This window comes from Rattus norvegicus, chromosome 6, assembly GCF_021556685.1.
Source record: "Rattus norvegicus strain SHRSP/BbbUtx chromosome 6, alternate assembly SHRSP_T2T, whole genome shotgun sequence".
NCBI classification, from domain to species: domain Eukaryota; kingdom Metazoa; phylum Chordata; class Mammalia; order Rodentia; family Muridae; genus Rattus; species Rattus norvegicus.
This window is the reverse complement of record NC_141539.1, coordinates 94,297,847-94,312,791: the sequence shown is the minus strand read 5'-3', so window position 1 is coordinate 94,312,791 and position 14,945 is coordinate 94,297,847. Positions and strand designations below refer to the sequence as shown.

The following is a 14,945-nucleotide window of genomic DNA, read 5'->3' as shown; positions in this document are numbered from 1 at the left end:
TAGAACACTCTTGCAACATCTCTAGCCCCTAAAGTGGACTCTTTCCTTTAAACAACAACAACGACGATGACAGCTAGCTTCAGGAAGATTCTATGTCTAAAACCTAAAGCAGAGATTCTCAAGCTGTAGGTCATGACTCTTTTGGAGTCAAAACAACTCTTTCACGGGGGTTGCCAGGGACCATCAGAAAACTCAGATATTTACATTACGATTCATAACAGTAGCAAAATTACAGTTATGAAGTAGCATTGGAACTAATTTTATGGTTGGGATTCACGACCATGTGAGGCTTACAGCATGAGGAAGGCTGAGAACCACTGGCCTAAAGAATGAAGAGCTCATACTGATTATTTCTTGATTTTTAGGGAGGTTTGTGAGCAAGACAGGGTGGGGAAGGTGGTTCTCATTAAGTTGGGTATGACACAATTTATCCACAGTGCTGACAGTTCTTTGGCTTTCCCTTCCCTCTGGGGCCCCTGAGGATGATGTGGGGCCCAGGAGTGGGCAGAATCTACTTTTCCTCCCCCAACAGGGCAGTAGGTGGCACTTTCAGCTCTCAAACCACACCTACGTTTTCTGCACACACCCCTGGGCTTGCCCCTGGTTGGAGCTGGTTTTGTGAAGTGAAGTGAAGGGCACAGGAGTCTCCTCAGGTCTGCCTGACAGACGGCCCAGCCCATAGTTTTCCCAGGGTGTCCTGGGTGATCAGATCCTGGCTGGTATGCAACCTGGGAGAAGCCAGCCTTCTGTTTCTGCTGGGGAAGTTAGCTCAAAAGAGAAGTCTCACTGAGAAGGTCCTTGAAACTGTCATCTTATCGGCTTCCTAGCCATTCAAGGTCAGACCCTTGACAAATATTTACTGAGGCCCTACTAGGTGCCACCACTGAAGTGAGCCTTCATGGAGTTTGCAGTTTGACTTTCAGGGAAGGAATGATGCTTGAACTTTCTTGATGAGAGACAGCGAGGGCCTTAGGGCAACTGTAGAAGACACCTGACATCACCTACATGCATACACACACATACATATACTCACACATACACACATATACATTCACACACATACATACACTCACACATACACATATACATTCACACACATACATACACTCACACATACACACATATATGTTCACACACATACATACATTCACAATACACACACATACAAACATACATACTCACATACATATATGCATTCATTAATATACATCATAAATACACACAAACACACTCATACACATACACATCTACATGCATACACACTCATATGTACACATACATACATACACTCACACATACACATACATACATTCACAATACACACATATACATTCACACACATACATACACTCACACATACACACATATATGTTCACACACATACATTCACAATACACATACAAACATACATACTCACATATATATATGCATTCATTAATACACATCATAAATACACACAAACACACTCATACATACACATCTACATGCATACACACTCATATGTACACATACATACACATATACACTCATACACATACACACATACACACACAAATGCACATACATACTCATATACATATTCACATACACACACAAATGCACATACATACTCATATACATATTCACACACACACACACACACACACACTTCCCCTGCCCCTTTCCTTGACGACCCTCAGAGCTTCTGTCCCCCTAGGAATGGTCTTACAGCCCAAAGTCTCCTCTGAGCTCCCACAATGGTTCCCCTAATAAAAGTCCCTGTCATGGAGAGCTTCAGAAAGTTCAGCAGGGTAACCCATCTTCCCTCACTCTGTTCCCCTCCTGAGAAGGCCCCAGATACTGGAAATATCAGGCTGATTTGAGGACCCCCAGCATGACCCAACGCAAGCCTTTGTGTTGGCTTTTTCAAACCTCAGTGGCTCTGTTTCCAAGTCACTGGCTGAGGGAGCCCACAGGTCAGGAGTCAAGGACAGAATTGCAGGTCATTAGGTTGGATTCAAGGTACCATGAGGCCCCACCTCCTTCAAAAACAGGTTAAAATCTTAAATGCTGGTAATTGGGATGTGGTTTCATTTGGAGACAAGGTCTTTAGGGAGGTAATCAAGTTAGAATGTGTCGTTATAATAGCCCTGACTTACATGACTCATACTCATTTGGTGACAGACACATGGGGAAAACACCCATCTGTGACAATGGAGGCAAAGGTCAAGCGATGTGTCCACAAGCCAGGGAATGCTAAAGGTAGCATGCACCAACCATCAGTTAAGGAGAGAACAGCGTAAGGCCAACGCCCCCACACATGAGTCCTCAGAAAGGACCAGCCCTGCCCAGCCCTGACCTTGGCCTTCTGGCCCCTGGAAGTATGAGCTATGTCTCTTACCACACACCTCAAAATGCCCCAAATGGAGCAAACTGCCACACAGTCCCTCTAAGGAACAGAAAGCCACTGGCCTCCAGAGGTTTCCCTCAGCTTCACTCCAGGAGTTCACTCCATTCACTGGAGGAATGCCAAGCGGCCAGCTCCCACTCCTCCCTGGCTGACAGAAAGTCAAAGAGGACGTAGTCTGCCTCAAGGCCTCTTACTGCATCTCTCTGAGAACCAAGCGTCTCACTCTGGAAGGCTGTCAGCACCAGTATCACGGTATAATCATGGTTACTTTGTGCCAGATAGTTCGAAAGGGCTTAGTGCCCCAAATCTTTTGGTTAGAGTCACACATGAAAAAAACTGAGGTGGAAGGTGGTTCACTAACTTGGTTTGCAGCTCATAAGTAAAAAATATAGCTTTTTAACCTGATAGGTGTCCTCCCTGTGTTAAGCAGTATACTTCAAGGCTGATGAGTCCCAACCCACACAGTGTTGTGTTCGACCCTTGTGTTGATTGACAGTACCCCCAGTTCATTTCCTCTGTGAACTTGTGTGCCATCCCGCCCTCTGTGTGTGTCCCAGGCGGCTATCTCAGACTGAATTACTTTCAAACATAGCACAAGCAGAAACAGACTCCTAATCTCTTCCCAGGCCATTGTGGACATCCATCCACAGTAGGCCAGAAGTCTTCTCTGCTTAGTCCTCTCCTCAGAAAACCCTCAATCCTCTCTTCATATGTCTTCCTGGGCCTTTCCCCAAAAGCAAGGTGACTTTGATGAGCAAATTCCATCTGCAACTAATCAATATATCTATTTCATCTTCGTCTCCTTTTCCTGTCAGAAACAGGACTCTAACTGAACACAGACTCTTTGTGGTGGTTTGAATAGGTTTGACCCGCATAGACTCAGGTGTTTGAATGCTTGGCCCACAGGGAGTGACACTGTTAGGAGGTGTGGCCTTATTTGAATAGTTGTGGCCTTGCTGGAGGAAATGTCACTAAGGGGTGGGCCTTGTGGTCCTATGCTTAACCTCTGCTTGGGGGTGGGGGGAGCCAGTGTCTTCCTGGTTGCCTTTGGATCAAGATAGAGAACTCTTGGCTCCTCCAGCATCATGTCTGTCTGGACACTGCCATGCTTCCTGCCGTGATGATAATGGACTGAACCTCTGAACCTGTAAGCCAGCCCCAATTAAATGTTGTCCTTTATAAGAGTTGCCTCGGTCATGGTGTCTCTTCCCAGCACTGGAAACCCTAACTAAGACAATATTTGTCTCCCTTTATGTTCACAAAAAGCACACATGAACGTTCTTTGGGACTGGGGATGTAGCTCAGTGGGTAGGGTGCTGGAAGCCCCTGGGTTCAATCCTCAGGACAACATGAACTAGATACAGGAATTCACACCTGTAACCCAGCAACCAGGAGGTAAAAGTAGAAAAGATTGGAAGTTCAATACCATCCTTAGCTACATATGATTTGAGTCTAGCTTGGCCTACATGAGGCCCTGTTTGTTTGTTTGTTTGTTTGTTTGTATGTCGGATCTCCTGCCTGAGTCCCCTCCATCCGAATGAACTTTGTTTTCCTCTTGTGGAACTGGAAGGCAAAAGGGAGAAGAAGAAGGAAATCAAAGCACAAAAATGGGCTGCTAGACCATGCCGCCACCAGCTCCTTACCATGTGTCAGTCCCATGTCATGGTCTAAGACAAGGCTGCCATGAGGCAGGGTTGTGGGGGCAGAATGGAGCACAGTGGTCATAGACCTCTTCCACTTCTGCTTGGAGTGCTTCTGTTTTGTGATTTTGCTCTTGCCTGGAGGTTAAGTCATCTCTAAGAGGCTGACTCTGGGGCTTAGCTATTTACCCCCAAGGAGCCCAACTGAAGAGGCTTGGGGTCTATAGAAGTTCTCCCCGTGATCCTCCCACAATGATTGGGAAGCCCAGCAGCTTGGGCTAAGTGGTAATGCTTTCAGTCGATTCTCTGCTCTTGGCTACACAGAGGATGATAATGAGTCAATGTTACTGACATTGGTGGTGAGCCACTAGAAGCTTGCTTATCGAGGCCCCCACTGCAGCTGGCATGTGACAAGTACACTCGTAAGCCTGGCTGCCTAGGAAATGAGAGGTTAAACTAAAGTCTAATCTCATCAGGAGCGAGAGAAACTGACGATTCTCTAAACTCACAGAAGGGCTGCATTCGGGTTGTGTTGACAGGACAAACGTCACAAAAAAAAAAAATGGGAGTTTATGGTGGTAATCCACATGGCTGGTTCTATAATCAAGTCAGCCCTGCCTTGGTAAGGTCTCCACAGCTCTCTCCTGGAAGGTGACTGTCTCTCGTGCATCTGTTCTCAGCTTCACTCTCAAAGTTGCTTCCTCTGTTTCCGTTCTCTCCCAACCCCAACTTGCTGGCAATTTCATCCCACCAGGATTCTGACTGCCTCGAAGCATCCTCTCAGCTCTAACCACCTCCCCAAGAACTGTGTATATTCTTGCTTAACGGGTGGTTGTAATTCCCAGGAGAGGCTCAGTTTGGCCTTTATGAACCTATATTTTGGTTGGCATGATGTCATTTGTCCACCCTGGTGGTCCAACTAGGTGTCAACAGTAGTGGATAAATCATGGGTCACCCAAAAGGCTACGGGCAGGTAGAAATCTCAAACAACTTTAGTCTGGGGTTCACCGTTTATGATTAAAGTCATAGAAGATGAAGTCACTCTGAGCTGGAAAGAGTGGGCTTCAGGGGTCAGGGAGGCAGCCAATGGTTCATTCAACATGGCACTTGGGTCACAGGAGAGAAGAGGATGCTGAGATGGAGGAGAGGGCATGATGGCAGATTGTCACAGTGTTTTGTCTCCCTTCCCCATGGAAGGGTGCTATACCCAGGCCCTGATGACATCAGATTGAGACATATGAAGCTTTCACAAATGAGGTGTGAATTTTAAGCAAATGCTTTGCTACTCATTCCATAGTACCCCGTGTTCTCTTTTGTTTCATTTTCAGAATGGCACTGCCCCAAACAGGAACTGACCCATCAACTAGGGTTCCAGAGTGAGAACACCCTAGAACACTGCCAGAGCCACAGAGAGCCCGTAAGGGAAACAGATTGCAAACAGTATGTTGAGCCACTGAGGCCTGGGCTCGTATGTTACTGCAGCAAAACCCTGCCTGTCCTGACTGCTATGAGGATCAAGTTCTGGCTTCTCAGATAAATGGAAGAGAAAAATGGAGGTGATTGTGATAGTGTGAAACAGAGATAGGAATCGACATGCCAGAAAAGAGAGCCTGGAGACAGAGTGGCAAGAGAGGCTCGGGGTTGGGGATTTAGCTCAGTGGTAGAGCGCTTGCCTAGCGAGCACAAGGCCCTGGGTTCGGTCCCCAGCTCTGAAAAAAAAAAAAAAAAAGAAGAAGAAAAAAAAGAGAGGCTCTAGCAGGAGCTACCTTTCAAGAGACATTTTATGCCCTGGGTTTCAGGAACAGGTTGCACATGACTTTGTTTGGGTTGCCATAGAAATCACTAAAGACCAAGTAATTTAAGCCGCAGACATTTATTTTCTAACAGGTTTGGACAGTCTAAGATCAATGTGCCAGAGAGTTTGTTTATATTGCACCCTGTCCTCTTTCCGAATTACATACAGCCACGTGAGAGCTCAGCCTGGCCTGCCCACTCTGCCAGACAGGACAGCACAGCTGGGCAGACCAACTCTCTCTAGGGCCTTCCAGCTCAGTGGAGTTGAGGAATGAAGAGTAGAGAGGAGAGGGAGGTTCCAGAGGCATCATGATTGATGTGTGGCTCATGTGTCCTTTTCTTTTGAAAGAGAAAAAGGCCTCTGCATTAGAGCAGGGTAGAGAGCTGTTTAAAGGGAATAGTAGGAACAGCAGGAGTTGGAGAGACAAGAAGGAAAGAGAATTCGCTAATACACTCATTGTTCCAAAATACCACAATAATAACTTGTAAGTGACTTGTAGTTTGGATCGATATGACCCCTATAGACTTTCATTTGAATGCTTGTCCACAGGAAGTGGCACTATTAGGAGGTGTGGCCTTATTGGAGAAAGTGTGTCACTCAGGGGCTGGCTTTGAGGTCATATATGCACAAGCTACACCCAGTGTGATACACGTACACGGTCTCTCCCTACTGCCTTCGATTTAAAATGTACAACTCTTGGCTGAGTCTCCAGGTCCAGCATCACCTTCGTCTGTCTGGATGCTACCATGCTCTCTGCCATGATGATAATGCACTAAACCTCTGAAACGGTGAGCCAGCCCCAATTAGATGTTTCCCTTCATAAGAGTTGCCATGGTAATGGTGTCTCTTCATATCAATAAAACCCAAATTAAGACAGGAGTTAAAATATTTGAATATATATATAATTTATATATATATATAAACATTATATATGGCATATAATAAATATAATAAATAAACATACATATACAAAAGAGTCTGTGTTAGTTTCATCTTGCTTTTTGAGACAAGGTCTCTCTACAGAGTCTTGGCCATTTTGCAGCTCGCTATGTCGTCCAAGCCGGCCTGGAACACATGGAGATTCTTCCTCCCCTTCCTTCCAGGTGCCGGATGTAAAAGTGCAGGCTACCGCTCCTGGCTAAGGTAAAACCAGTGGCAGAAGAAGACTGGAAACCCCTCCGAGGGCCACATGCACCACCACGTCACGCACAGAAAAGCCCCTGCATGCCAGAGAAGCAGAGCTGTGGCCCGTGAACTGCAGGCCTTCCCCAATCCTCTGAGCACTTCCATTCTCGAGAAGCTCGTTCTCTTCCTTATCAGTTCAGTTTCTAATCCTACCACCGCCCATGCATCCCTGGTCCAATTCTTTGTTCCATGACCTGGATGTTTCTGGTGGCAGGGGTACGGGGGTGGGGAGTGTGTGGGGGGTGCCCTGTGTACCCTGATCCAAACCACCAATAACCAAGAAAGACAGAGTCACACACACACACACACACACACACACACACACACACACACACACGGCAGTGGTAAAGTCCTGTAATCCACAGTGAGATAACAGGAGACGTACCCAGAAGGCTCAGGGTTATCTAGCCCAGTGTGTGCAGCATGTCAAAAACAAGAGAGACCCTGCCTTTCCACAGAAATTGAGACCAAATCCCCAAAAGTTGTCCTCTGATCTCCACACACAGGTGTGCACACACAAATAAAAAATAAATACATTTCAAAAACCCAATAACCACCCCCCCCCCACACACACACACCATAACCAATAACAAGAACAGGCTGTGAGAATTGGATACAGACACCATCCTTGAGAAGTGGGGAGAGCAAAAAGGAGAAAACAAAATGTCCGCATCACTCCACTAGGACGGAAATACCTAGGGCAAGTCAGACTGTCCACCTCAGCTGTCTGCACATCTAGCAAGGCAGGTAGGGCCAGGCTGGGGTCTCAGGAGGCCACATAGTCTATGGGACTCCTCAACTGTCCCTGAATTGTTGAGTTTTTAATGGAGTAGGTCAAGTTCAATTAAATGCAAGCCAGAGAGGTGTTTTCTGTGTTCAAAACAGGCGGCCTTTTCCTAGAGTCCTGCTCCAGACTCATGAGGTAGATTTTCTCCACTGTGAGGCAATTACTCAGAGAAGCTGGAGCACTTGCCTGAGATGGGTGCTGGAAGAGCTGAGGCAGGCAGGCACGCCATGCTGTTTCTCCAGTGCTGCCTGGCTCTTCCTTGGAGAAATCTCCAGACTCCTAACTCCAGCACAATTCCAGGCAGACTTGAAATCACATCAAGTAGTTGTCTCCCCTCCCACCTCACCCACACTATGGTGTGTGTGTGTGTGTGTGTGTGTGTGTGTGTGTGTGTGTGTGTGTGTGTGTGTTGGGTAAGATTTTGGCTACTGTCCTGGGAATCTTTCCTGAAACAAGACCAGGACTGTTTTTAATTAACATTGAGAGAAAAGTGTGACCCACACTGAGAAAGACTTGCATTTGCACTGGTTTTGAGAGAGCTACAGAGCAGGCACAATGTTTGCATTTCCTCTTACTTGGAGAGGCCACCAAGAAACTAGCCACTCCCTGACATTCTGGGACCAGTCTTCTGAGACCTGAGGTTCTGAAAGAGTGCATCTGGCACTCCCCGTGGAGGGGCCCTCATGCAGTCTCAGCGCGTATTGGAGTCTCGTGCCTTTTGACAACGTTGCCACTGAATGAGAAGCACAATCGCCCCCCTTGTTCCTGTTGGCAGAAACTGGCTTCTGGCTCTAACGTCTTCATTTCCTCTACATCTTTGTTTCCTTTAGTGCGCTCTCTCTCTCTCTCTCTCTCTCTCTCTCTCTCTCTCTCTCTCTCTAACAGCTGGAGAAATGAGGTGGTTGGCTCACAAACAACAGACTCTGACAGAGCCTCCCATCCTCCCCAGCTGCACCAAATTAACTTGGCATGATTTTGCATACTTCGAGGCCATGCATTGCAAAGGGATGCTTCTCCACTCCGCTGCTGACTCCTGACCTCAGACCAGGCAGCCCGCCTCCACCCCTCCTGGTTTGTTTGTACCTTGTGTTCTTCTGAAAGGAAGGAAACAGCCTTATTCTTGTACCTTTAAAATAGAAGCTCCCCAGAGGTTCTGAATCTTCACTTCAAAGGCAAGAGAAAAGCCTTAACCTAGATCAGCAGTACTTCAGGAAACTGATGCTTTTAGCTACAGGTTTCCTGGAGAGGAAGCAAGGTGGAGGAGCTCATCTTGGTATGTGCAGGTGAGTAGCTCGGAGCCTGCAGTTCTGGACCCACCAATGAGTGAGTTTATCAGAAAAACCAAGTGGCGTTGTGTTCTTGTGCGCACACACCCTTGTGGGATTGTGCTCTCGTGAATTCTTGTGGGATGCCTTTTGTTCATGTCAGAAACCTTCCTGACTTGGAAGTGTTCGTATGGTAGACAGGGTGAGGTGCGACTCACAGGGAGTGTATGAGGAATCAGTACCAAGTGCCTGCTCAGTCCTTACTCCAAAAAGCATCACCAGGAATTGTCTCAATTGAAAAGCCAGAGGCCTGAGAACTCCTTCTGTTCTCTGAAGTTTCAGAATAGCTAAAGTGTCGGGGTCCCCGCTGGCGGGGGCACTAAAGGAACTCCGTTTCTGCAGCACTTCAAGGTCCTTAAATTGTCTGGTTAGCATTTGCACCAAAGAGGTTCGCGAAATTGTGTTCAGGAGTAAGTATAAGTTCACAGTCCACAGCAACTCTTCCCACAGCCTGGAAAAGTCCCAACCCTGTGAATCTCTCCCCAGGCCTCAAGGGAAGCTTCTTTCAAGCTGATCGTTTGCCTGGGTCTCATCTCCTGGAGTTGGACCTTCTTGGAGGTCTCTGTTGAAAGCATATATTCACTTTTTTCCCCTAGGAAAAGTGCAAAACCAAGAAAGGAAATGCCTGTTTGTTTGTTTGTTTGTGTCATTGTATAGTGAACTACTCTTAAACTCAGCAGTTTAAAACAATGAGTGTCATCTCAGTTCTGTCGGTTAGAAACCTGGCTTGCCTTCTCTGGTGGCTCTGGCCTGTGGTCTCAGCGGAATCATTCACTGAGACTGAAGTTATACCAACACTGCTGGGGCAAGATCGGCCTGCAAACTCAGTCATGTGGTCACTACAAGCTTAGTTCCTTTCTGGTTGACTGCCCAGAGACACAGCTCCTCCCAGCCTCTTACTCCCTGCCTGCGAGTCTTCAGGATGTGGTGGCTTCTTCATTCCCCCAGAGTGACTGAGCCAAGAGAAACATGGAAACCAAGGCAGTGGCTGCACATAGTTCTCTCTCTCCTCCCCTCACCTCAGAACCCTATTCTAGGTCATACAGAACAAAAGCCTACAGGGTGTGTCCAGCCTTGAATTGCTTCATTTTGTAAGTCAACCATCATTTCAGCATAATGACTGAAATAGAACGATCCTGCCTCTTATTTATACTCGAAAAGAAACCACCATCTGCCAACATACCAGGAACCACAAACTGATAAATAATTAAGCTTGTGACTATATCCAATCATTCCAGAAACACTGGTTACATGTATTTATCAACCACACCAGCATCTGGTGATCCCCTCCTGCCTTTTCACATAGCTTTCAGGATTTGAACTCAAGTCCAGCTTGCATCGGGAACACTCTTCCTCACGGGGCCACCCTCCTCGCCCCACAGCCTGTTTTGCACAGTTTGGAGGGCTGCATACTTCAAGGGATGGTGTCAGCATCACTGATCCCCCAGGGAGACTCCTCCACCCTAATTACCTCTCAAAGTTCCCCCCTCCAAATACCATCAACATATGAATTTGGGGATTAGATTTTTTTAAAAGATTTATTTATTTATTATATATAACTATACTGTAGCTGTCTTCAGATGCAACAGAAGAGGGCATCAGATCCCATTACAGATGGCAGTGAGCCACCATGTGGGTGCTGGGATTTGAACTCAGGACCTCTGGAAGAGCAGTCAGTGCTCTTAACCACTGAGCCATCTCTCCAGCCCAGGGATTATTTCTAACCCAAGAATTTGGGAAGGCTATACTGAAGACCCAGCAGTCTGATCCTGGCTGCGGGAGCTGCCTGCTGAGAGAGCAGCCAGGTGTCATGTGATCACCTTGCTTTCCTTTCTGTGTATTCAGCACGGAGAAATACCAGCTCCTCGGGGCCAGAGACTCTATTTGGGCGGTGAACTGTTTTGTGCTGTAATGAGTTCCCTCTACTCCTGTCTCAAGCATTCATTCCCTGTTAGCTCTGCGTCCTCGTGACTCTGTGTCATCTCTTGGCACCATTAGCGATGCCCGAGCTATCCCAGGCAGCATCCTGGTGAGGTATCCGAGGCAGCATCCTGGGTGTCTGATCACAAAAGCTGGGATTCTGCCCTCGAGGTTTGAGCCTCGCCTTCAGGGAGGCTTCCAGTTTCACGAGTCTCATTTTGAAACATCAACGGAAGCGTCCAAGGCCGGGAGGCTGAAGTGTTTGAGTCTACTTCCAGCAGAATGCTGAATGTGGCGCAAAGCTCAGAGGCATGGAGCTAAATCCTGAGAAAAGTGAAAGCGGCCTGTTTGGAAAGACATCGAATTATCTAAAGCCAGCTACCACCACCGCTATGCTCTGTCGCCCTGGGCGCAACAGACTTCAGGCACACTAGATCTGGAGCTGTCTGCAGTCATCTGAACTGAGCTGAAATAAAATTAAATTGGGTTTCGGTGTTAGGAGTCTTCAGGCTCCGCCGCCCAGACAACCAGCCTTAGTCACGACCAACCGATTGTTTAGGGTTCGTAGGTCCCCCAAACGGGACTTCTCATCTAAGCCTGCTCCACCATGATTTAATCCTCCCCTTCTCTCCTCCCTTTTTTGGTTCTCCTTGCTCCCCTTGCTTGAGTTGGTCTCAAAGGGGCCTTAAGTTTGGGGAGCTCACTACATTCTTATAACCAAGAGTTACAAGAGATAAATGGGGCTTCAGCCCAACTTCTCCCAAAACTCAGAAATCTTCAAAGGCTTGTTCCCCACTGACGACACTTTAGAATGACAGGAAGACTGTCCCGAAGCACCCAGTGCCCTTTGGAAGCCTCTGCAGTCCTAGGCTTCATCACCACATTGACTCTCTCACATCGAAATTACCCTCTCCGAAACTTCAGGCGACTGATTTTGTCTTCTTGGGCAAGTTAGATGACAACTTGTCCTCTGCGGTGGCCTTTCAGATATTTGAAAAATGCTACCAGGCAGGGTGATGCTGCCACCAATGGACACAATTTGACTGAGTCCCAGAACTGCCACCATTGGTAATGTGTGATTTTGAGTGAGCTTCATCTGTAAGCAGATATCTGACCCACCCTGCAGTACAATGGCCAACTATTATGGGACTGGCTCCCGTACCCACACCCAGTGACCTCATACTGGGCACTTAAAGTTGGCAATCTACAATTTGACACTGTCCTCTGTGGGTCCCACTTACAGTGCACATACATATATTCATACACAGAAAATAAAAATTAAATTAATCTTTGATCAAAATGGCCACTGTAGCAATATTTGCAGCATGGATGTTGGTAAATGTTACAAATTAGGAGGATTTTCCGGTTTAAGTTTTCTGGTACCACTCCCTGTATTTTGGTTTCAATGTCAGGATCAAATAAGACAGCATAACTAACTGTTCTTTGTGAACTCTAAATATTAGTGATTTTGATAGACTGTTAAAAGCCAGCCCCCCAAGCAGTCACATTCCTGAATTTTTGTGTGATCCCTTTCCCTGTTGTCCTTTGGCTTATTTTGGGACTTCCTTGGTGAAGTAGAAGATGACAGGAATTCTGGGTACAGGCTCAAAGAGCCCTAGAGTGGTCTCCCCCACTGATCTGATGCCCTGAGAAGCTATGTTCAGTCCTGTGGATGGGAAGCCCATAGAGAACAATGAAGGAAAATGAGGGAGAACGGTCCCGGCATGTCCCACAGGCCTCAGATGGGCAGACACCCACACCAGACAGAGAGAAGCTCTTGGCGTGCTGTGGCGTTATGAGCAAATGGTTATTGTTGGTAAGATGCTACGTTTAGGTGTGGTTCTGCATGACACTAGACGACTATTACAGTTATTATCAGGCCCTGCCAAGCGTTTTCTTGGCCAAGTTAAACTCCCTGGTCTCTGCCTGGCATTCCTCTGGAGGGGCTCCAGTGGCCAGTTCTGAGATGAGCCGGTGCTGTTCCCCAGGGCATGCCCTGTGTGGAGGCAGCAACCCAGAAGTCTGGACCCTGGCTGAGCCTTGCAGGCAGAGAGAAAGCCGGCCTTTTGGCACTCACAGCTTTCTGTGATCTCATCCAAAGCCTCTTCAGTCAGCTCCAACCCCCTGGGCTGTGAAACTAAGCCCTCCCCTTCTAACATCATTTTAAGGAATCTAAGTCTGCATTTCGTAGCCATAACTATTATCTTCCCACTTTCGGCTCATTAGTTCAGTCTTTCAAAATCAGGATTCAATTTTGTCTTAAACTTCTCCAACTGTAGCATTGAGTGTTTTCCCAAGTCTTCGTGTTAGAAATTTAATTCCCAATGCAACAACTTTGGGAGATGGGATCTTCAGAGGTGGTCTCAAGGGCCCTGTCCTCTTAAATGGCTTCACGTCATTGATGGGAGTGGTTTTGCTATTACAAGATGTGTCTTGTTCCTGTGTGTGTGTGTGTGTGTATGTGTGTGTGTTTTAAAGTGTGTGTGTGTCTCTGTACCATGTGCAAGTTGTTGGTTTGGATCCCTTGGAACGGGAATTACAGATGGCTGTGAGCCACTGTGTGGGTGCTGGGGCTGAAGCCACAGCCTCTGGAAGAACAGCTAGCGGTCTCACCTTCAGCCATCTTTCCCGTCTGCGTGCTTACTTGTGTGGGGATGCCAATGTGTATGCAGGAAGAAGCCGAAGGGTAACTTATGAGGCAGGGTCTCCTTGCTGCTTGTAAACCAGGCTAGCTGGACCACAAGCCTCTGGAAATGCCCCAGTCTCTGCTTCCTGTGTCCCTTTAGAGGCGGGCACACTGCGGTTACAGCTTGCTCTACACGACCCAGGCTATACTTGGATTCTGGGGATCGCAGCTCAGGCTGTGAGGTAAATGCATCAAGAAACTCCCATGCACATAGCTACCTCCCCAGCCAAGATTAGAACATTCCCTCCTTCCATTTCTTCCTCCCCTGGGATATCTTCCGCCACCTTAAGACACACTAAGGTCTTCACACCACATTCTTAGACTTTCCAGCCTCCAAAGTCATCAAGTAAGTCTCTGCTCATTGTAAATTACCCAGTCTGTGGTATTCTATTGCAGCGGAGTAGAAGAGACCAAGACGATTTCTTTCCATGCACACACGTATTCTCTCTCACCCAGACCCAGGCACACCCAAGCCTGCACGTGTGCACGTGCACAGGACAGAAGGCAGAAACCCATGTCAGCGTTCACAGCTGCTCCAGCATCTGCCTAATAGTCACGTCAGAGCCCTTCGATCAGCCTCCTGCCTTCCCTCCCAGCCTATCTCCCAGGAAATCCCTCTGTAGTAGAAACCACAGTTCTCTTGACTTAACCAAGTAGGAGTTTCTCTCATCGGATGCAGCCCAACATGGCTGCCAGCAGCTTGAGGACTTCCTGTCACCCTCTAGGGAGCTCTACGCAGGTAAAGGCAGGTCCTTGACTTCACTGCAAAGAGAGTTTCAGGATAAGCTAGAATGAAGCAGAGCTAGTATTTATTTTCAAAAAAGAAAGATATTTGGGAGAAAAAAATAAGATGAGTCGGGGAGCATGGGTACAGCCTCCTCAAAGGACCTTTGCACTTGGGTCTTGGCAGTGGCCATGTATGCTATCTTAGTGGTTCTCGAATTCATTCTCAAAGGGTTGCTAAGAACCTTCCTCCCTTTAATAAGTAGGATTGCGGGATGACTCCAGAGCTGACTAGGGTGGGATTACAGTCTGATAAGATAAATCTAGGAGCAGCCAGAGTTGCATGGAGTGGGGTCAGTGATGACACATCCTTTACTATACACGGAGGTTCTGAAGAGATTCCTAGAAACTTCCAGTTGAGTATCTGGGAAAGACCACGACCGTCTATATTCAGGCCTTAAATGTGATTTGTTGCTATTTGCTTATTCTTGCTTG

At 47.2% G+C, this 14,945-nt stretch overlaps 1 long non-coding RNA gene across 2 annotated transcripts in view; it reads left to right on the top strand.

Moving 5' to 3' along the window:
• Positions 1-8,866: 8,866 nt before the first annotated feature.
• The window catches only part of LOC102548223 (uncharacterized), a 35,168-nt gene continuing 29,089 nt past the window's right edge, over positions 8,867-14,945 (top strand). Inside the window, exon 1 of one of the 2 annotated variants that reach the window (XR_015623074.1) lies at positions 8,867-9,079. This is a non-coding gene — a long non-coding RNA (uncharacterized LOC102548223). The remainder of the gene's footprint in view (positions 9,080-14,945) is intronic. The other variant, XR_015623071.1, reaches the window with a different exon arrangement.